At 35.3% G+C, this 23,245-nt stretch overlaps 1 pseudogene; it reads right to left on the bottom strand.

The window, feature by feature from the left end:
* On the bottom strand, positions 1-21,765 carry LOC121412408 (annotated as a pseudogene).
* Between the last annotated feature and the right edge of the window lie 1,480 nt (positions 21,766-23,245).

The raw sequence follows: 23,245 nt of genomic DNA, 5'->3' as shown, positions 1-23,245 counted from the left end.
TTACATTTTGCTTTGCAGACACTGCAGCAATTGCACATTGCACAGGTACATGAGAAACAACGTTTTCTTTTCTGGCATGGCAGAGCAGACACTGGTGGTTCAGGAAGCACAAATGCATTTAAAATCAGAGTTCTCATGCATTTGTTTCCCTTCTTTAGTTCTTTGACAAGGTTTATCATATCTTCATCTGTGTTACAAGGTAAAGCAGATCTAGGGGGCAAGTACAGACATGCATTTCCAGGAGTCCCACTCCTGCCACATCTATCAACTTCCTGCCAATAAGAAATAATATCACTACTTGGCCCCCAATGAATGACAGTTTTTATATCAGTGATTTGAATACCCATGCCAAATGCCTTTGTAGATACCAAGACTCTGACAGTGCTCGTATCAGACTTGAAATTGTTTAATAGAATTTTTTTGTCAGTTTCTTCATCTTCTCCATAAAATTGACTGATCAGTTTCATTTGCTGTAGATCAGGAGACAATTCCTTGTGCAAGGCAAGAAATACTGAGGTACATGTACGGATTGTTTTTGCGAAGATCAATGTTTTCTTTGTCTTTTCTTTTTTATCATTCAGTTCTTCAATAAGCCACTTCAAGGATTCTTTTGTATCAGAAACAGAACTGAAATTCAGGAAAATGTTGGGGCGGTCAGGAGAAGCACAAATAAAAGAAGGTTTGATGGATAAAAGTGAAAGAATATCATTTCGAATCTTGTTTGTAATCGTAGCAGAGAGGAGAAGCCAGGGTATACAAGATGAAATTATACTCTGAAGAACATCCAGTTGGCGATACGCCTTGCGAAATGTGCTGCCCCTGTACGAGAAAAACCACAAGATTAATTGCTAGCAGAATATTTAAAAGTATAATTTCTTTGTGGATCCTATGTTTTTGTATCACCTGCATGGCAGAATGACACTACAGTGCGTATCAAAAAAAAGTTTACACTTAAAACAAAATCCTGTAAAATTATAAATTTGTAATATTCTGAAGATTTTTCCACATTTTAACATTGGTACAGATCCATTTAAGCAAATGACGATATAACTGTCAAAAAATATATTTCCGCTTGAGTGAGCACCACTCACTTTTGAAAAGTTAGTGAAAAGTGATTTGCGCAGAACTTTGAAATAGTTATGCGAAAAAACCTTAATGAAAAATGCTGGAGATGTCTGATATAAACTTTGGTTCAGATTAAGTTATGTCCTCAGATCCAACTTGGACAAAAAGGGTAAAGTTTGTGCTTACTAAGTGTTGAAATTTCAATTTAGGTGGCAAAATTATTACAAAATGCTTGAATGTATCTGTTTTATTTCAATTGACTAAAAGAGTAAAGGAATATTATGAGAAATGTTGCGCAGGATAAGTTTGATTTCGCCCTTTCCTTGACACAGCGTGAAAACAAGCATTTCTACACCAACAAATTTCTGCGAGCTTTACAAAAATGGACAGTGTTCACTCAAGTGTAAAATTCTAACAAAACTTTTAATTTCATTGGATAGATGAGACCCAAACCCAAGATCATATGAGAAAATATTACCCACATGTTGTATATTTCTTAATTCCCAGGGCTTTTTCAAAGTGTAAACTTTTTTGGATACGCACTGTATGGAGGCCGCTTTTCCGAGGCTTATGTCGAAAGGGTGGGTGCTGTCGCGTTAGGGTGCGTCAACGCCTTTCATCTCTATGATATCACATTATGCAGCCAATTTGAAATCTCCATGTATGTAGTGGTTACTAATATTTACAACTTTATAAATTTCATCACTTTCATATTGTTTGTCCGATATTGTTCAAACTTTCACCTATCAACTTGTCAGATTTTTCTTTTTCCTCTAGAAGAAAGTTTTTATTTCACTTGGATTCCCCTTTAAGGTGGTCTTGTCATTTAAAGGGGAATGAAACCTTTGAACAAATAGGCTTGTGTAGAAACAGAAAAATACAAAAATAAGAATAAAGAAAGTTTGAGAAAAATCAGGCAAATAATGAGAAAGTTATGAGCATTTTAATATTGCAATCAGTAATGCTAGGGAGATCCTCCCATTGGCAATGCAACAAGGATGTGTGATGTTACTGATGAACAACTTTCCCTTGATGGACTATAAAATACCCTCAAAATGTCTCTGCTTTTTCTTATGATAGAAACTCTCTATCCATGATGTATTCTTAAAAATATGTATTACATGCCCTCATGTAGAAAGAACACATGATCTATGGATAGATGTGATAAAAGAGGCAATTCTAGTGAAATATATACTAAAGTAATGGGGAGAGGTGTTCACAAGTGACATCACACATCTTTGTCGCATTGCCAATTTGCTATCTCCATAGCATTAGTGATCGCAATATTCAAATGCTCCTAACTTTCTAATTTTTTCCGATTTTTCTCAAACTTTTGTTGGTCTGTTTCTTTGATCTTTCTGTTTTTACACAAGCTATCTTGTTCCAGTGGTTTCATTCTCCTTTAAGGATATATTTGGGCTTACCATGTGGATATACAGTGAACTTCATCCAAGCAGACTAGACTCAACTGCTTTTCATCTGAAAGCTGCTTGATTCTTGTCTGTAAAACCACATTCTTCGCTATTGCTTCAGGAGTACAGAAAAGGAGGGTAAAGTTTCCATCTTCAAAATCTGCAATGAAGAACCAATGCTTATAATGTTATAGAATGATTTGATGTGGGTGATACATTTTCCAGACAATTAGTTGTAAATGATTTTTTTATGCCCCCACAAACAGGGGGAGTGTAAATCCACAAATGCTCAAACTAAGTAAATCTCATGGTAGATGGCACCTAAATACTGGCTAAGTTTGATTTTCACAATTTGAAGTCCTGAATTTCAAAGGTCATAGTTCGTTGAATATGCGAGTTGGTTTTCGCATGATAACTTATGCAAAATTCATCATATTGAAACAGAAATTAGATTTGTAGGTAGATGATCCCAAAATACACGTTAAGGTCCGAGTTCGCATGTCAAAGGTGACAGCTTATGAAATATGCGAATTGGTTTCCACATGATAACTTTGAAAATATTCACAAAATATTAAAAATGTTTGGTGTCTGGGAAGATCACACCAAAATACAGACGTGCTTTCCACGAATGTTTCAGAAACGTATTTTCAATTCTCTTTTTTGTCACATCATGGGCACTGACGAAGAGTGGGACTTTAGATGATTTCTATGATTTCTATGATTTTATTTCCACTGCATTTACCTAACCTTTTGTGATTACTTTATTCCAAAAAAATGCAAAAAAGGTGTGAACGCTGCATTTTTTAGTACAAATGTGCCACTTGGCACAGATGTTCCTTGAATACCCATGCCAAATGCCTTTGTAGATACCAAGACTCTGACAGTGCTCGTATCAGACTTGAAATTGTTTAATAGAATTTTTTTGTCAGTTTCTTCATCTTCTCCATAAAATTGACTGATCAGTTTCATTTGCTGTAGATCAGGAGACAATTCCTTGTGCAAGGCAAGAAATACTGAGGTACATGTACGGATTGTTTTTGCGAAGATCAATGTTTTCTTTGTCTTTTCTTTTTTATCATTCAGTTCTTCAATAAGCCACTTCAAGGATTCTTTTGTATCAGAAACAGAACTGAAATTCAGGAAAATGTTGGGGCGGTCAGGAGAAGCACAAATAAAAGAAGGTTTGATGGATAAAAGTGAAAGAATATCATTTCGAATCTTGTTTGTAATCGTAGCAGAGAGGAGAAGCCAGGGTATACAAGATGAAATTATACTCTGAAGAACATCCAGTTGGCGATACGCCTTGCGAAATGTGCTGCCCCTGTACGAGAAAAACCACAAGATTAATTGCTAGCAGAATATTTAAAAGTATAATTTCTTTGTGGATCCTATGTTTTTGTATCACCTGCATGGCAGAATGACACTACAGTGCGTATCAAAAAAAAGTTTACACTTAAAACAAAATCCTGTAAAATTATAAATTTGTAATATTCTGAAGATTTTTCCACATTTTAACATTGGTACAGATCCATTTAAGCAAATGACGATATAACTGTCAAAAAATATATTTCCGCTTGAGTGAGCACCACTCACTTTTGAAAAGTTAGTGAAAAGTGATTTGCGCAGAACTTTGAAATAGTTATGCGAAAAAACCTTAATGAAAAATGCTGGAGATGTCTGATATAAACTTTGGTTCAGATTAAGTTATGTCCTCAGATCCAACTTGGACAAAAAGGGTAAAGTTTGTGCTTACTAAGTGTTGAAATTTCAATTTAGGTGGCAAAATTATTACAAAATGCTTGAATGTATCTGTTTTATTTCAATTGACTAAAAGAGTAAAGGAATATTATGAGAAATGTTGCGCAGGATAAGTTTGATTTCGCCCTTTCCCTTGACACAGCGTGAAAACAAGCATTTCTACACCAACAAATTTCTGCGAGCTTTACAAAAATGGACAGTGTTCACTCAAGTGTAAAATTCTAACAAAACTTTTAATTTCATTGGATAGATGAGACCCAAACCCAAGATCATATGAGAAAATATTACCCACATGTTGTATATTTCTTAATTCCCAGGGCTTTTTCAAAGTGTAAACTTTTTTGGATACGCACTGTATGGAGGCCGCTTTTCCGAGGCTTATGTCGAAAGGGTGGGTGCTGTCGCGTTAGGGTGCGTCAACGCCTTTCATCTCTATGATATCACATTATGCAGCCAATTTGAAATCTCCATGTATGTAGTGGTTACTAATATTTACAACTTTATAAATTTCATCACTTTCATATTGTTTGTCCGATATTGTTCAAACTTTCACCTATCAACTTGTCAGATTTTTCTTTTTCCTCTAGAAGAAAGTTTTTATTTCACTTGGATTCCCCTTTAAGGTGGTCTTGTCATTTAAAGGGGAATGAAACCTTTGAACAAATAGGCTTGTGTAGAAACAGAAAAATACAAAAATAAGAATAAAGAAAGTTTGAGAAAAATCAGGCAAATAATGAGAAAGTTATGAGCATTTTAATATTGCAATCAGTAATGCTAGGGAGATCCTCCCATTGGCAATGCAACAAGGATGTGTGATGTTACTGATGAACAACTTTCCCTTTGATGGACTATAAAATACCCTCAAAATGTCTCTGCTTTTTCTTATGATAGAAACTCTCTATCCATGATGTATTCTTAAAAATATGTATTACATGCCCTCATGTAGAAAGAACACATGATCTATGGATAGATGTGATAAAAGAGGCAATTCTAGTGAAATATATACTAAAGTAATGGGGAGAGGTGTTCACAAGTGACATCACACATCTTTGTCGCATTGCCAATTTGCTATCTCCATAGCATTAGTGATCGCAATATTCAAATGCTCCTAACTTTCTAATTTTTCCGATTTTTCTCAAACTTTTGTTGGTCTGTTTCTTTGATCTTTCTGTTTTTACACAAGCTATCTTGTTCCAGTGGTTTCATTCTCCTTTAAGGATATATTTGGGCTTACCATGTGGATATACAGTGAACTTCATCCAAGCAGACTAGACTCAACTGCTTTTCATCTGAAAGCTGCTTGATTCTTGTCTGTAAAACCACATTCTTCGCTATTGCTTCAGGAGTACAGAAAAGGAGGGTAAGTTTCCATCTTCAAAATCTGCAATGAAGAACCAATGCTTATAATGTTATAGAATGATTTGATGTGGGTGATACATTTTCCAGACAATTAGTTGTAAATGATTTTTTTATGCCCCCACAAACAGGGGGAGTGTAAATCCACAAATGCTCAAACTAAGTAAATCTCATGGTAGATGGCACCTAAATACTGGCTAAGTTTGATTTTCACAATTTGAAGTCCTGAATTTCAAAGGTCATAGTTCGTTGAATATGCGAGTTGGTTTTCGCATGATAACTTATGCAAAATTCATCATATTGAAACAGAAATTAGATTTGTAGGTAGATGATCCCAAAATACACGTTAAGGTCCGAGTTCGCATGTCAAAGGTGACAGCTTATGAAATATGCGAATTGGTTTCCACATGATAACTTTGAAAATATTCACAAAATATTAAAAATGTTTGGTGTCTGGGAAGATCACACCAAAATACAGACGTGCTTTCCACGAATGTTTCAGAAACGTATTTTCAATTCTCTTTTTTGTCACATCATGGGCACTGACGAAGAGTGGGACTTTAGATGATTTCTATGATTTCTATGATTTTATTTCCACTGCATTTACCTAACCTTTTGTGATTACTTTATTCCAAAAAAATGCAAAAAAGGTGTGAACGCTGCATTTTTTAGTACAAATGTGCCACTTGGCACAGATGTTCCTTGAATACCCATGCCAAATGCCTTTGTAGATACCAAGACTCTGACAGTGCTCGTATCAGACTTGAAATTGTTTAATAGAATTTTTTTGTCAGTTTCTTCATCTTCTCCATAAAATTGACTGATCAGTTTCATTTGCTGTAGATCAGGAGACAATTCCTTGTGCAAGGCAAGAAATACTGAGGTACATGTACGGATTGTTTTTGCGAAGATCAATGTTTTCTTTGTCTTTTCTTTTTTATCATTCAGTTCTTCAATAAGCCACTTCAAGGATTCTTTTGTATCAGAAACAGAACTGAAATTCAGGAAAATGTTGGGGCGGTCAGGAGAAGCACAAATAAAAGAAGGTTTGATGGATAAAAGTGAAAGAATATCATTTCGAATCTTGTTTGTAATCGTAGCAGAGAGGAGAAGCCAGGGTATACAAGATGAAATTATACTCTGAAGAACATCCAGTTGGCGATACGCCTTGCGAAATGTGCTGCCCCTGTACGAGAAAAACCACAAGATTAATTGCTAGCAGAATATTTAAAAGTATAATTTCTTTGTGGATCCTATGTTTTTGTATCACCTGCATGGCAGAATGACACTACAGTGCGTATCAAAAAAAAGTTTACACTTAAAACAAAATCCTGTAAAATTATAAATTTGTAATATTCTGAAGATTTTTCCACATTTTAACATTGGTACAGATCCATTTAAGCAAATGACGATATAACTGTCAAAAAATATATTTCCGCTTGAGTGAGCACCACTCACTTTTGAAAAGTTCGTGAAAAGTGATTTGCGCAGAACTTTGAAATAGTTATGCGAAAAAACCTTAATGAAAAATGCTGGAGATGTCTGATATAAACTTTGGTTCAGATTAAGTTATGTCCTCAGATCCAACTTGGACAAAAAGGGTAAAGTTTGTGCTTACTAAGTGTTGAAATTTCAATTTAGGTGGCAAAATTATTACAAAATGCTTGAATGTATCTGTTTTATTTCATTTGACTAAAAGAGTAAAGGAATATTATGAGAAATGTTGCGCAGGATAAGTTTGATTTCGCCCTTTCCCTTGACACAGCGTGAAAACAAGCATTTCTACACCAACAAATTTCTGCGAGCTTTACAAAAATGGACAGTGTTCACTCAAGTGTAAAATTCTAACAAAACTTTTAATTTCATTGGATAGATGAGACCCAAACCCAAGATCATATGAGAAAATATTACCCACATGTTGTATATTTCTTAATTCCCAGGGCTTTTTCAAAGTGTAAACTTTTTTGGATACGCACTGTATGGAGGCCGCTTTTCCGATGGTGGCGTCAACATGAAATCTTAACCTAAGGTTAAGTTTTTGAAATGACATAACTTAGAAAGTATATGGACCTAGTTCATGAAATTTGGCCATAAGGTTAATCAAGTATTACTAAACATCCTATTAGAGTTTTATGTCACATGACCAAGGTCAAAGGTCATTTAGGGTCAATGAACTTAGACCATGTTGGGGGAATCAACATCAAAATCTTAACCTGAGGTCAAGTTTTTGAAATGTCATCATAACTTAGAAAATATATGGACCTAGTTCATTAAACTTGGACATAAGGTCAATCATGAGTTTCACGTCACATGACAAAGGTCAAAGGTCATTTAGGGTCAATGAACTTTGGCCGATATGGGGATATCTGTTGAATTACAATCAAAACTTTAAAAGTGTTTGGATCTGATTCATGAAACTTAGACATAATAGTAATCAAGTATCACTGAACATCCTGTGCAAGTTTCAGGTCACATGATCAAGGTCAAAGGTCATTTAGGGTCAATGAACTTTGGCCGAATGGGGGTATTTGTTGAATTACCATCATAACTTTGAAAGTATGTTGGTCTAGTTCATAAAACTTGGACATGAGAGTATTCAAGTATCACTGAACATCCTGTGCGCATTTAAGGTCACATGACCAAGGTCAAAGGTCAATGAACTTTTGCAATAATGGGGGTATCTGTTGAATTACCATCATAACTTTGCAAGTTTATTGATCTGACTTTTGAAACTTGGACATAAGAGTAATCAAGTATCATTGAATATCCTGTGCAACTTTCAGGTCACATGATGAAGGTCAATGGTCATGTGAGGTTATGAACTTTAGCCACATTGGGGGTATTTCTTGAATTACCATCCTATCTCTGTTAAGTGTATTGGTCTAGTTCATAAAACGTGAAAATAAGAGTAACCACGTATCACTGAACATCTTGTGCGAGTTATAGTAGTTTTCAAAGTCAGCATTGCTGCTATGTTGAATCGCGTAATGCAGGTGAGACGGCCAGAGGCATTCCACTTGTATTTTCAGCTGATAGGATTTTTCTCCTTTTTAATTTTGTAATAAATTTTTTGGTTAAAGAGGAATCCAGTATTGGTCTTAAAATGTGTTGGAATGGAGAAAAGTAAATAAGACAGAATGGTGAAAGTTTTAAACAATCAAAAAAGCATTAAGAAGGTTATGGCTGTTTTTAAATTGAGATACATTGAGATCAGGCAGAAATATAAATATAGCCCAGGTAGTATATTGTTTCATGTCCTCATGAAATAAAAATAGAATATGAAGTAAACTTTTGAATAAATGACATTTAGCGATTATATGTATTGAAGTACATGGAAGAGGAGTCCTTGCCTTTCATCTCTATGATATCACATTATGCAGCCAATTTGAAATCTCCATGTATGTAGTGGTTACTAATATTTACAACTTTATAAATTTCATCACTTTCATATTGTTTGTCCGATATTGTTCAAACTTTCACCTATCAACTTGTCAGATTTTTCTTTTTCCTCTAGAAGAAAGTTTTTATTTCACTTGGATTCCCCTTTAAGGTGGTCTTGTCATTTAAAGGGGAATGAAACCTTTGAACAAATAGGCTTGTGTAGAAACAGAAAAATACAAAAATAAGAATAAAGAAAGTTTGAGAAAAATCAGGCAAATAATGAGAAAGTTATGAGCATTTTAATATTGCAATCAGTAATGCTAGGAAGATCCTCCCATTGGCAATGCAACAAGGATGTGTGATGTTACTGATGAACAACTTTCCCTTTGATGGACTATAAAATACCCTCAAAATGTCTCTGCTTTTTCTTATGATAGAAACTCTCTATCCATGATGTATTCTTAAAAATATGTATTACATGCCCTCATGTAGAAAGAACACATGATCTATGGATAGATGTGATAAAAGAGGCAATTCTAGTGAAATATATACTAAAGTAATGGGGAGAGGTGTTCACAAGTGACATCACACATCTTTGTCGCATTGCCAATTTGTTATCTCCATAGCATTAGTGATCGCAATATTCAAATGCTCCTAACTTTCTAATTTTTCCGATTTTTCTCAAACTTTTGTTGGTCTGTTTCTTTGATCTTTCTGTTTTTACACAAGCTATCTTGTTCCAGTGGTTTCATTCTCCTTTAAGGATATATTTGGGCTTACCATGTGGATATACAGTGAACTTCATCCAAGCAGACTAGACTCAACTGCTTTTCATCTGAAAGCTGCTTGATTCTTGTCTGTAAAACCACATTCTTCGCTATTGCTTCAGGAGTACAGAAAAGGAGGGTAAAGTTTCCATCTTCGAAATCTGCAATGAAGAACCAATGCTTATAATGTTATAGAATGATTTGATGTGGGTGATACATTTTCCAGACAATTAGTTGTAAATGATTTTTTTATGCCCCACAAACAGGGGGAGTGTAAATCCACAAATGCTCAAACTAAGTAAATCTCATGGTAGATGGCACCTAAATACTGGCTAAGTTTGATTTTCACAATTTGAAGTCCTGAATTTCAAAGGTCATAGTTCGTTGAATATGCGAGTTGGTTTTCGCATGATAACTTATGCAAAATTCATCATATTGAAACAGAAATTAGATTTGTAGGTAGATGATCCCAAAATACACGTTAAGGTCCGAGTTCGCATGTCAAAGGTGACAGCTTATGAAATATGCGAATTGGTTTCCACATGATAACTTTGAAAATATTCACAAAATATTAAAAATGTTTGGTGTCTGGGAAGATCACACCAAAATACAGACGTGCTTTCCACGAATGTTTCAGAAACGTATTTTCAATTCTCTTTTTTGTCACATCATGGGCACTGACGAAGAGTGGGACTTTAGATGATTTCTATGATTTCTATGATTTTATTTCCACTGCATTTACCTAACCTTTTGTGATTACTTTATTCCAAAAAAATGCAAAAAAGGTGTGAACGCTGCATTTTTTAGTACAAATGTGCCACTTGGCACAGATGTTCCTTGAATACCCATGCCAAATGCCTTTGTAGATACCAAGACTCTGACAGTGCTCGTATCAGACTTGAAATTGTTTAATAGAATTTTTTTGTCAGTTTCTTCATCTTCTCCATAAAATTGACTGATCAGTTTCATTTGCTGTAGATCAGGAGACAATTCCTTGTGCAAGGCAAGAAATACTGAGGTACATGTACGGATTGTTTTTGCGAAGATCAATGTTTTCTTTGTCTTTTCTTTTTTATCATTCAGTTCTTCAATAAGCCACTTCAAGGATTCTTTTGTATCAGAAACAGAACTGAAATTCAGGAAAATGTTGGGGCGGTCAGGAGAAGCACAAATAAAAGAAGGTTTGATGGATAAAAGTGAAAGAATATCATTTCGAATCTTGTTTGTAATCGTAGCAGAGAGGAGAAGCCAGGGTATACAAGATGAAATTATACTCTGAAGAACATCCAGTTGGCGATACGCCTTGCGAAATGTGCTGCCCCTGTACGAGAAAAACCACAAGATTAATTGCTAGCAGAATATTTAAAAGTATAATTTCTTTGTGGATCCTATGTTTTTGTATCACCTGCATGGCAGAATGACACTACAGTGCGTATCAAAAAAAAGTTTACACTTAAAACAAAATCCTGTAAAATTATAAATTTGTAATATTCTGAAGATTTTTCCACATTTTAACATTGGTACAGATCCATTTAAGCAAATGACGATATAACTGTCAAAAAATATATTTCCGCTTGAGTGAGCACCACTCACTTTTGAAAAGTTAGTGAAAAGTGATTTGCGCAGAACTTTGAAATAGTTATGCGAAAAAACCTTAATGAAAAATGCTGGAGATGTCTGATATAAACTTTGGTTCAGATTAAGTTATGTCCTCAGATCCAACTTGGACAAAAAGGGTAAAGTTTGTGCTTACTAAGTGTTGAAATTTCAATTTAGGTGGCAAAATTATTACAAAATGCTTGAATGTATCTGTTTTATTTCAATTGACTAAAAGAGTAAAGGAATATTATGAGAAATGTTGCGCAGGATAAGTTTGATTTCGCCCTTTCCCTTGACACAGCGTGAAAACAAGCATTTCTACACCAACAAATTTCTGCGAGCTTTACAAAAATGGACAGTGTTCACTCAAGTGTAAAATTCTAACAAAACTTTTAATTTCATTGGATAGATGAGCCCCAAACCCAAGATCATATGAGAAAATATTACCCACATGTTGTATATTTCTTAATTCCCAGGGCTTTTTCAAAGTGTAAACTTTTTTGGATACGCACTGTATGGAGGCCGCTTTTCCGAGGCTTATGTCGAAAGGGTGGGTGCTGTCGCGTTAGGGTGCGTCAACGCGAACGCGAAGATTCGTCCAAAGCCCCCCCGGTTTGGCCGAAAGGGTGCGTTGGTAGCGCCACGTCGCGTCGCGTTCACTGGAACGCGCCCTTTCGTCCAAAGCCCCCCCGGTTTGGACGAAAGGGTGTGTTTAATAATAATGAATAAATAAATACAAATATTTATAAGAAAGCTGAATAAAAGGTATTTCGTCAAACATTGCCAATTTGCACGTAAAATAGTGGATTTTCAATCATTTAAAGCATTGACAATTTGAGGAAAAGAAAGAAAAGTTCAACTAAGAATAATAATGATAATAATAATAATAATGATAATAATAATAATAATTATGATAATAATAATAATGATAGTAATAATAATAATGATAATAACATCAGATACCCACCCTTGCAATAAGCCACTTGGCGCCAATTTTTCACTCCAAATTCATTTCCATAAATTCACTCTTTGGGGTGAAATTTATTATTATTATCATTATTATAAGTATTATTATTATTGTTATTATTTTTATTATTATTATTATTATTATACAAACAACACGCACATATTATTATTATTATTATTATACACACAACACGCACACATACACAACAGATACATCTCACAAAATATACTGAGGCAGGGTCTCAAGTGTAATATATTGTAAGGTAGGGTCTGAAGAGTTAAACGTTGTGAATGCTGACCCGACATCAATTTTGGCCTTGCTCTTCCAGGACACATCTGCCGTAAGTTTTATAATTTGGGGGACACCAAATATCTCCAGGTATACGAATGTTTTCCTTTGTAATAAATACACACCTGCAAAGTATAAAATTGAAGGTAAGTTACTTTTTTTTAACCTTGAAATCAGTCATAATTTTTACATGTATCAATTTTACACCATAATACATTTCCACCGAAAAATCCTCATGCAGCATGCCGTCATTTTTTTTTTACCTTAAAAAGAATGTTTGTGCCATATGATGATTTATGTTCCAATGCAAATTTCACATATCACTCGTCTTTTTTGTTTGTTCAGCTTTCTTATAAATATTTGTATTTATTTATTCATTATTATTAAACACACCCTTTCGTCCAAACCGGGGGGGGGGGGGCTTTGGACGAAAGGGCGCGTTCCAGTGAACGCGACGCGACGTGGCGCTACCAACGCACCCTTTCGGCCAAACCGGGGGGGGGGGGGGCTTTGGACGAATCTTCGCGTTCGCGTTGACGCACCCTAACGCGACAGCACCCACCCTTTCGAAATAAGCCCTTTTCCGATGGTGGCGTCAACATGAAATCTTAACCTAAGGTTAAGTTTTTGAAATGACATAACTTAGAAAGTATATGGACCTAGTTCATGAAATTTGGCCAAAAGGTTAATCAAGTATTACTGAACATCCTATTAGAGTTTCATGTCACATGACCAAGGTCAAAGGTCATTTAGGGTCAATGAACTTAGACCATGTTGGGGAATCAACATCAAAATCTTAACCTGAGGTCAAGTTTTTGAAATGTCATAACTTAGCAAATATATGGACCTAGTTCATTAAACTTGGACATAAGGTCGATCATGAGTTTCACGTCACATGACAAAGGTCAAAGGTCATTTAGGGTCAATGAACTTTGGCCAATACGGGGATATCTGTTGAATTACAATCAAAACTTTAAAAGTGTTTGGATCTGATTCATGAAACTTAGACATAATAGTAATCAAGTATCACTGAACATCCTGTGCAAGTTTCAGGTCACATGATCAAGGTCAAAGGTCATTTAGGGTCAATGAACTTTGGCCGAATTGGGGTATTTGTTGAATTACCATCATAACTTTGAAAGTATGTTGGTCTAGTTCATAAAACTTGGACATAAGAGTATTCAAGTATCACTGAACATCTTGTGCGCATTTAAGGTCACATGACCAAGGTCAAAAGTCAATGAACTTTTGCAATAATGGGGGTATCTGTTGAATTACCACCATAACTTTGCAAGTTTATTGATCTGACTTTTGAAACTTGGACATAAGAGTAATCAAGTATCATTGAATATCCTGTGCAACTTTCAGGTCACATGATGAAGGTCAATGGTCATGTGAGGTTTATGAACTTTAGCCACATTGGGGGTATATCTTGAATTACCATCCTATCTCTGTTAAGTGTATTGGTCTAGTTCATAAAACGTGAAAATAAGAGTAACCACGTATCACTGAACATCTTGTGCGAGTTATAGTAGTTTTCAAAGTCAGCATTGCTGCTATGTTGAATCGCGTAATGCAGGTGAGACGGCCAGAGGCATTCCACTTGTATTTTCAGCTGATAGGATTTTTCTCCTTTTTGATTTTGTAATAAATTTTTTGGTTAAAGAGGAATCCAGTATTGGTCTTAAAATGTGTTGGAATGGAGAAAAGTAAATAAGACAGAATGGTGAAAGTTTTAAACAATCAAAAAAGCATTAAGAAGGTTATGGCTGTTTTTAAATTGAGATACATTGAGATCAGGCAGAAATATAAATATAGCCCAGGTAGTATATTGTTTCATGTCCTCATGAAATAAAAATAGAATATGAAGTAAACTTTTGAATAAATGATATTTTAGCGATTATATGTATTGAAGTACATGGAAGAGGAGTCCTTGCCTTTCATCTCTATGATATCACATTATGCAGCCAATTTGAAATCTCCATGTATGTAGTGGTTACTAATATTTACAACTTTATAAATTTCATCACTTTCATATTGTTTGTCCGATATTGTTCAAACTTTCACCTATCAACTTGTCAGATTTTTCTTTTTCCTCTAGAAGAAAGTTTTTATTTCACTTGGATTCCCCTTTAAGGTGGTCTTGTCATTTAAAGGGGAATGAAACCTTTGAACAAATAGGCTTGTGTAGAAACAGAAAAATACAAAAATAAGAATAAAGAAAGTTTGAGAAAAATCAGGCAAATAATGAGAAAGTTATGAGCATTTTAATATTGCAATCAGTAATGCTAGGGAGATCCTCCCATTGGCAATGCAACAAGGATGTGTGATGTTACTGATGAACAACTTTCCCTTTGATGGACTATAAAATACCCTCAAAATGTCTCTGCTTTTTCTTATGATAGAAACTCTCTATCCATGATGTATTCTTAAAAATATGTATTACATGCCCTCATGTAGAAGGAACACATGATCTATGGATAGATGTGATAAAAGAGGCAATTCTAGTGAAATATATACTAAAGTAATGGGGAGAGGTGTTCACAAGTGACATCACACATCTTTGTCGCATTGCCAATTTGCTATCTCCATAGCATAAGTGATCGCAATATTCAAATGCTCCTAACTTTCTAATTTTTCCGATTTTTCTCAAACTTTTGTTGGTCTGTTTCTTTGATCTTTCTGTTTTTACACAAGCTATCTTGTTCCAGTGGTTTCATTCTCCTTTAAGGATATATTTGGGCTTACCATGTGGATATACAGTGAACTTCATCCAAGCAGACTAGACTCAACTGCTTTTCATCTGAAAGCTGCTTGATTCTTGTCTGTAAAACCACATTCTTCGCTATTGCTTCAGGAGTACAGAAAAGGAGGGTAAAGTTTCCATCTTCAAAATCTACAATGAAGAACCAATGCTTATAATGTTATAGAATGATTTGATGTGGGTGATACATTTTCCAGACAATTAGTTGTAAATGATTTTTTTATGCCCCCACAAACAGGGGGAGTGTAAATCCACAAATGCTCAAACTAAGTAAATCTCATGGTAGATGGCACCTAAATACTGGCTAAGTTTGATTTTCACAATTTGAAGTCCTGAATTTCAAAGGTCATAGTTCGTTGAATATGCGAGTTGGTTTTCGCATGATAACTTATGCAAAATTCATCATATTGAAACAGAAATTAGATTTGTAGGTAGATGATCCCAAAATACACGTTAAGGTCCGAGTTCGCATGTCAAAGGTGACAGCTTATGAAATATGCGAATTGGTTTCCACATGATAACTTTGAAAATATTCACAAAATATTAAAAATGTTTGGTGTCTGGGAAGATCACACCAAAATACAGACGTGCTTTCCACGAATGTTTCAGAAACGTATTTTCAATTCTCTTTTTTGTCACATCATGGGCACTGACGAAGAGTGGGACTTTAGATGATTTCTATGATTTCTATGATTTTATTTCCACTGCATTTACCTAACCTTTTGTGATTACTTTATTCCAAAAAAATGCAAAAAAGGTGTGAACGCTGCATTTTTTAGTACAAATGTGCCACTTGGCACAGATGTTCCTTGAGTCAAAAGAAAAGGATTCATCCAAAGAGACAGGCTGTATCTATGCAAATAAGCAAATAATTAGCATAAATGTGCATATTATGTCGATATAGTGAAAACAAGTATTTAAGAATACATATTTAACCAGAACTACCCTAAAATTTGAAATAAAGACTTAGGGTAAGAAAGGGAAGAAAATTTACATAAAATGATTGGGATATCCTTGTTTATTATTACCTAATTTACATGAATTATGCAAATTATCATTCAAAACAGACTATTTTTTCATGAATCCTGAACTGTTTTATAAATAACAGCAATAACACAATGTCAACATTCTACATGAAAGAGAACATATCGGCGAAAACATTGATATGCTTCATGACAATATTAGTGTCTTAATTTGCTTAGAAAGAGAGCAAATATGTCAAAATGTATGACGTGATATTGCACTAAAACGAGACCAAAACAACCTCTATGTCACAGTCACACTCACGAATCGGACATTAAAGCGACCACGGTAAGTCATTCGAAATAACCCAATCTTAACACAATAGCTTCAATCGGCTTCTCGTATCGATTTTGTTGGTGTGTCTGCCACACCGTAATCTATGGTACATACGGGCAAAATGCCTTTCGGCATCGGTAAAACACTTTTAATTTTGTTTTATTTGTTTCTAATTTGTTTCTCTTGAAAAATTTACAGGAGACATTGCATGCTTAAATGAAGCTCTGTCACATGAATCATAACGAATGTACCCCACCTCAATCCATAACTTTGTTCAAAAGCAAAGCTTGTTGTTGAAGGTTTCCTAAATATTTGTAGAGCCCATTCGGAAGAAAGATACATTTCGACTATTCACAGTAAAGCCTCTTGACTTTCTCCTCTTGAAAAAAAAAACATAGAAAGCATTGTTTTATATCGCATAAGATAAGTTCGTGTACATGACGGTGGCCTGTCCAAGTTGCCCAACCCTTTATTTTTTTTTGACAATATATATTTAGGATATCTTCTAAATGAAGCCCTCACCTGGAAAAGGGCACTTATTAAAGGCAGCATCTACATTATATAGAGGAGGCCCTGGCACTTGGAAGTGGGGGCTGAAGCACCCGCAAGATTTTCCTGAAGGGGGGGGGGGGGTTCTGCGTGTGTTATTCCGTATAGACAGTACCACCTGGAATTCTAGCAGATGTGAGAAAACGAAAAGAAAGAAACGTTACCCCACAAAAAATCATTTTGTAGGGCAATCCTTTATGTTTATTTGCTTGTTAAATTCCTTGATGTAAATTTGAAAAGCAAAAAGGTTCAATGTAAAATTTTTGTCCCAATAAATTTAACAAGCTTCAGCCCCTCTTCCCAGTGCAAGGGCCTACTCTATATAATGTAGATGCTGCCTTTAATAAGTGCCCTTTTCTAGATGAGGGCTTCATTTAATAGACAATATTCTAAATATATATTGTCAAAACAAAATAAACGGTTGGGCAACTTCGATAGGCCACCGTCACGTACACGAACTTATTTTATGACATATAAAATAATGCCTTTTGTGTTTGTTTGTTGTTTTTTCAAGAGGAGAACGCAAAGAGGCTTTAATGTGTGTAGTAGAAATGCATCTTCCGATTGGGCTCTAAAAATATTTAACCCTATCTAGGCCGGGGTATTTTTGGAGTTCATATGGCCGGGGGGGCCTCCCAGGCCCCCCCTAAGATCTCGGCCGTCGACCGCGCGATTGCGCCGAAAATTGGCACGCAGGTTGCCTGGGACATAATCTACAAGATTGTATAGTAATTTATTTCATGCGAATCGCTATTAAGTGATTATGCTAATTTATGCGTAATTAGTATGCGAAATCATACTTTTTCCTCTAACTCCCTAAATAAAGCTCCAAATGTACTAATTTTTTGTATAGAAACTCTTTGTGGTGTTCTTAGCAAGTGTAAATGAAAAAAATTGCGATATCAAATAATTTTCTTATGTATTTTATTGTTTTTTGTAATTTCTTATGTATTTCTTTGTTTTTTGACCTTTTGTTTTTCATTGTTTTTTTCAATGAAATTTGTTGGTGACTCTTCTGTGATCATAAAAAGCATAAAATAAATACATTTAGACCAGCAAAACTAAAAATAATCATACATTTATGAATTTTGGTTGAAAACACAATTTGCATTGACTTTGTACACGAAATCACGTTTTTGAGCAATTTTTGGTCTGACATGCACTTACATAATGTTGCGTAATTTCGGAACCGCGTACCCGGGTGACGCAAATTTGGTCTCAAAAGTTGCGCAAGACTTGAAAGTAAATAGTCAGCGAGCGGCGCGGTCAAAAAAATTCGCGCGGCGAAAATATTGCGCGATTCGTTGAGGGGGGGGCCTCCGAGGCCCCCCCCCCCCCGGCCTAGATAGGGTTAAATTTAATATAGAGTGGAATCAATAAAGGGCTGTGTGGCTGTTCTTCAATGTACCACCACTGCTCTACATGTCAGTTGTAGAGTATTTTCTCCTCAATCTATTCCAAGATATCAATACAAACAAAAATAATCTTTTAAGAGTTCTAAAGGCAATAAACTATTTTAATACATAAAATAAAAAAGGCTAAGTGTATCCTAGGCATGCTCCCATTGGGTTATAGTCTTTACTGTGCTAGAGCATTTTTACAAACGGCAGAACAACAATAATAATAGTAATATTAATAATATCAATAATGATGAATGTAGATATAAGAATATAGATTTAAAGTTGCTTTATTATACAAAAAAAAAACACAAAATTTGTCTTGCCGATGGATTTGAAACACGATATTTTTTTTATTTAAAGTCGAAATACAGAGAGGGGATGGGGTAAATTCGGAGGGCTCCCGTGGGCGTAGGCTTAAATAAAAATAAAAAATTCTTCGGGAAACATGTTGATTGATGTCTCATACATCTGTCTTTTCCAAGTCGATTATACAAGTCAAACTGGTTTTGTAAAGTGGCGGGAATGCTGGGGGTGCAGTTTTGCCACTTCGGGTCTCCAAAAGATACATATTTTCAATAAAGTTAAAATATGAATTGAGGTAGGATACATTCGTCATGATTCATGTGCCAGAGTTTTATTAAAGCAGTAACATGTAAAGCAATGTCTCCTGTAAATTTTCCAAGAGAAACAAATTAGAAACAAAACAAAATTAATAGTGTTTTACCGATGCCGAAATGCATTTTACCCTTAATTATGTATCATAGATTACGGTGTGGCAGACAGACAAACAAAAGCGATACGAGAAGCCGACGGAAGCTATTGTGTTGAGATTGGGTGATCTCGAATGACATACTATTGATCGCTTTATTGTCCGATTCTTGCTCATTTGCATAGATACAGCGTGTCTCTTTGGATGAATCTTTTTCTTTTTGACTCAAGGAACATTTGTGCCAAGTGGGACATTTGTACTAAAAATGCAGCGTTCAACCTCTCAACGAGTCTACTAACTATTTCTATTTTACTCAGGTACTTTTTTTACTGCTAAACTTCGACTATTGGCGGTGAGGCCCTTTTCAGATTTTCCTGTTTTTGAGCCGCAGATTTGCCATTATCTTGCAGTCATGACAACGCGTCTCTAGCACATTGATTTCTTTGAAAGGTGAGTTTCATAATCCGTATGCCCATGAACAGACGTGTTTTTCACGACTGTTTCAGAAACGGATATTGAATTCTCCTTTTTTTGTCACATCATGGGCACTGACGAAGAGTGTGACTTTACCTTATATTTTTTTAATGTACGGGTTTTTTTCCTCGGTATTTACTCGGTTCATATATATATATATATATATATATTTATTTATTTATTTATTTATGTTTGTGCGCGCGCACCCATGCTTTAAACGCATATCTCAAAATGTCAGGAGCGTTTTCCGAATGTGAATTGCTCAAAAACATGAAAACAATTCCTTCCACCCAAAAAAAACAACGAAAGCTTCACCAAATTGATGTCCGTTATTATCCGCGACTTCTTTGGTAATTTATCATTGCACACTTAAGCTGAAACTTTCCCATGAGGGTAAAGGCCATAGGGTCGATATACAAATGTTACATAGATATAATGCATCGGCAGCTTTTTGAGCATGTGGAGAGTATGAAAGTGCTTAGTCTTGTTGCAATATAGTTACTGCATGCCTACGAGTCATACAATACCGATGCATCAACAAAAACAATTTCCTTTTTTTTATAGAAACGGTGGGTTTTTTTAAAAGAAAAATCTGAGTAAATGCCAACGTAATAGCTGGTCATACATACGGTAAATTTGAGATTCATAAATAACTACCGGACGCATGGCAAATATACCGGATGCATGACAGGCGTTCGTGATGGGCATGATATTCCTAATTCCTATAATACATGTAGAGGATATTGCACATTGATCATGAAATCAGTCAAGAGGACTCGTGGTTCACAAACTATATTTTTTAAGAAAAAAAAATAACTTGAATTAAGGTGGTTTAACCTTTAAGACTTCGTCTGATATAATTAAAAAAAGTTTGGAAATGTGATGGCTTTGATCTATTATCCCTCATCGGTGTTTAGTAAATATCAATGGTTAATATAAAAAAAAATAATACAATAAAATGTTGACCCTTCATGAGTATTTCTGCTCGTTTTGGAGCTTTTCAATTCAGACCTCGTCCAACCCTCTTGAATCTTGCTCTTTTCGTAATGGCACGATCATAACGAGCATGGTATCATTTGGAAGATCTTTTAATGATATCAAATATATGCATTGCGTAAAATTGAGACTTTGGACAAATTGTAAGCCAAACACAGATTTTAACAATTTTTTATGGCTTTATAGAAACATACCTTTCTGCTCATTTCCCTGCATATTGCTTTTGAAATGGATGCATCTGATGCTATTCTTTGCCCATTCCAGTAACTGGTCCTCTATGAGAGCAATAAGTGGACTAATTACAAGTGCCACGTGATGTATTCTCTCGTCTATCTGGATTTTTACAAAGAGAAAATGTTAATGGCATTATATTTAATAGATATAGATTTGTTCTAAATTGTGATGATTTTCATGAAAAAAAGAAATACATTACAACTTCAACAAAGCTTTATACGCAAAAAATACAAACCCATCAAAGGACCTTTTCATTAATAAACATGACTTTAATTAAGTGAAATATATAAATGAAAATATTAACCAATAGATCAATAATGAAAGAAGTTATATTGCAAAGTTTTGAAATACAATAGTGTATTATAATTATGATTTCCCTTTTTAGGATCATGAAGCTAAATCGTATTGGTCAATTACGATAAACTCATGGTAACATCAAAAGTTGCGATTTGGTCACCATGGTCACCGATTTTGGTAAATTCAGTATGAATTATATCTGATCAAATCGATCATTTTGAAGGTAATCGCAAACACGATATCTATTTTCAAAATAGATGAACTACTGTGTGATCATACTTTATCTTGCATAAGAGGAAATGAGCCGTAAATTCTTGATTTTCCATATCCGGTAGGTAATACAGCCATAACGGAACACCCACTAAGCAAAAGGTCCAAAGCTTTCTCTTGTTCGGGACGCAGGGCCTCCTCAAACGGCAGGTGAACGGAAAGATCCTTCGCAGCCGCCATGATTACTTAGTGATGAAACCGGATTGAAATGCATGAGCAGGTACATAAACCAAATTGGGTTCGTAAACCAGCCTGGTGCTCTATGTACATGTATTTCACAAGAAAAGGGTATCTGAAAAAAAGTGCAGGACTTGAGAGAAAGGAAACTTCTTTTAAAAAATTATTTGAATTTGAATAAGACAGTGGATCACTGTATTTTAAAATGTATGATACAATAACCATGATAAGAACTACTTTGTAAATTACATGCCTCAATTTGCAGGAAGGAAAATATCTCGAGGACACTAACTATTCCTGCCGACAATAGCTCCCATGACTACCAATGTGGAAACTGTTTCTGTTTGTGGTAACTCCCGTAGGAACTCGGCAGGACAGCATTTTTTTCCTGGTAAATGCCAGTTCAAGTATGGAGCTATGGTACATGTGGAAAAAATACCGATCGCTACACGTGGGGGCAAGGGGCTACCCAATTGACTGACAAAGGGGGCGGGGTACAGAGAGGGAATCCTTGCGGTTATAAATATATTTTAATATTAGATAGAATAACTAGCGCTTCGCGCTCGCATCATTGATAGGTGAGATCGTATACTTTCCATTACTTCCTCCAAACAGTCTTTAAAATTGTCTATTTTTAGATCAGCGTGCATTGAGCGTCATTCGCAAGCACATTTTCTTTTTGTCCATTCCCAACGCTGTGATCCACTGAACGTCACTGATCATAATTGTAAATTATCACCAGGGGATGGGGTTATTGTTGATTTTTAATGTATACATTAAAAGAGAAATATAGAATTAACTTCGCTGCTATTGTTGTTGGCGTGCCTCATTCTTTATTGAGGCCAGTGGCGTACCATCATGGGGTCATGGCATTACGGGGCACCAACAAAATTTTGGAGTCACCTCGTGGGTGCGCGAAGCACGCTCGATTGCCAGCCTATCGACCTACTAGCGACATCTACATTTTTGATATTCAGACCTAAAAGGGACATTGGAACATTTTTGTAATCATTATAACATATCTTTTTCACTAAAATGTTTGTTAGCGCTGAACGTGATCTTTTTGTATTGACCCAGACATAGATATTAAAGGACTATTTTTATGAATTTTTAAAGAGAATGTACATCTCACCATAGTCATCTATAATGCGAGCGCAAAGGCTTGTTGATTTTGTTAGAATTACATGTAAACGCGAGATGCACTTTTTGTATAGTCATGAATAGGATACGTATATCACTAATCAAATATTGCTAGCGCGAAGCGCGATCCGAAAATTTTTCAAAGTCAAACCTAAAGAGAGACATTGCAAGGCTTATTCGCAGGAATTCACTGTGGACATAATTATGGATTTCACTTACCAAATAATGCCAGCGCAAAGCGCGAGCTAAAATTTTTTGATATTCAGACCAGAAAACATGACAATTTTAGGACTGTTTTGAAGAATTTATAAAGAGCAAACACATCTCACTAATGCAAACGTAA

This window comes from Lytechinus variegatus, chromosome 4 (assembly GCF_018143015.1).
Source record: "Lytechinus variegatus isolate NC3 chromosome 4, Lvar_3.0, whole genome shotgun sequence".
Classification (NCBI taxonomy): domain Eukaryota; kingdom Metazoa; phylum Echinodermata; class Echinoidea; order Temnopleuroida; family Toxopneustidae; genus Lytechinus; species Lytechinus variegatus.
This window is presented reverse-complemented; position numbering and strand designations above follow the sequence as displayed.